The sequence below is a fragment of the Fulmarus glacialis genome, unplaced genomic scaffold (assembly GCF_000690835.1).
Source record: "Fulmarus glacialis isolate BGI_N327 unplaced genomic scaffold, ASM69083v1 scaffold14152, whole genome shotgun sequence".
Lineage (NCBI taxonomy): Eukaryota > Metazoa > Chordata > Aves > Procellariiformes > Procellariidae > Fulmarus > Fulmarus glacialis.
This window is the reverse complement of record NW_009198523.1, coordinates 18673-20409: the sequence shown is the minus strand read 5'-3', so window position 1 is coordinate 20409 and position 1737 is coordinate 18673.

Below are 1737 nucleotides of genomic sequence, written 5' to 3'. Positions count from 1 at the left end.
TCAGCAGCCAGCAGTGCTCTCCAGCTGCCTCTCCGAGGCCCAGCACAGTCGGTAGTGGGGAGAGCTCCTTGCGTGAAATAAGTGAGACTTCTACCTACCAAAGTGGAAAAAGGGAAGTTGCAACATCAACCACATTTCTGTGCAGGGTGGACCCCACCCAAAACAGCTGCAAAGAGGCATAGAGAAAAGAAAGACAGAGCACCTTTTAACTTAGGATCACAGCAGAAGCTGTGCCCTGCTTGCTGCTTTCACCTGTGTTCTCACTCCAGACTGGCACAAAGCTATGGGGAGGTCCCCAGGTTGAGAGCAAAGAGCGGTGATTTCTTCCATCAGCATGGCAAGCAGGGAGTTGTCCTGGGATCCCATCCACTGCTTGATGAGTGGAGAGATCCCAGCCTGGATCGCAGCATAGACAAGTGGAAAATGCGAAGGAGGTTCCTGCTGGAGGAAGTCATGTGCAAGCAAGAGTGATTCTCATCAAAAGCTGGGGGCTCCATCCTCCACATTCACCCTTTCAGCTGGTGTTTTGGGCTTTTCTATCAGCAGCATGGAAAGAAACTCATGCTGATAAAGTTAGCAGATGGAGAGATCCCAGCCTGGATCGCAGCATAGACAAGTGGAAAATGCGAAGGAGGTTCCTGCTGGAGGAAGTCATGTGCAAGCAAGAGTGATTCTCATCAAAAGCTGGGGGCTCCATCCTCCACATTCACCCTTTCAGCTGGTGTTTTGGGCTTTTCTATCAGCAGCATGGAAAGAAACTCATGCTGATAAAGTTAGCAGATGACCCCAAGATTGAAGGAGCGGAGCAGGCAGGGAAGGCTGGGGGGCCATGAGTGCAGCGCAATCCAGAGAAGAGGGGTGCAAGGTTGCACATTCAGCACCAAGAGCGCGCTCCCAAATGGGCTGGGCAGGTGCTCCCGGCAGAGCACTGGAATCAAAAGGGTCAATGTGATCCTTGCACATCACCCATGCTTTATTCTTGCTTCAGGCTGAGCCTCCAGCTAATGTGTCTGCTCAGGACAGAACTGGTGGGGCATCCCTAAAAGATCAGAGGATGAAGAAACTTGCCTTGTCAGGGGCCCTAAGTAGGTTCTCAAATAGCTGGCAGCATGTGAGCAGTCTCAGGAAAGAGGTATCTGACAAGAACGAGCTCTTTGTCAGGGAGATCTGCGGAGAGTGTGGGGCAGGTGGGAGGTAAATGCTTTTGACGGCAGGAGGGCTTGAGGCAGATAAGCAGCTGGGACAGCTCAACACACTCACCCATGGGGTGCCAGGTCCTCTGGACCAGCAAAATATCATAGGGTCTTCCTAATGCCCCGTCCACAAGCACATCAGGGCTGATTATTTTGTCAAGAGCTGTTCCAGTGAGACAAAAACTTGTTCCTTGCCCTGTCCTAGCACCTGGCTTGTTTGGTCTTTCCATAGCGGAGGGGACTGGGTACCTTGAGGCACGCCGCAGTTTCACAGCACATCGTGAGGGGGACTGGCTCTGGGAAGCTGCCTGAGCTGTGTCCCAGCCCTTGCTGCTGCCCTTCCAGCACCCTCTCGCTCCTGCCCCCCAACAGCCTGCCGAGCTCCCTGCCACATGGCAAGTCACCTCAAACACTGCTCCCATCCCACGGCAAGTCAGGGCACAGTCCCATAGCCTGGGGGACCTGGGGGGACTTGGGTCCCCTCCACTCCATGCAATCAGCTCAGCAGAGCGGGGCCTTGCTGGCCGGCACAAATCCAGCCCCG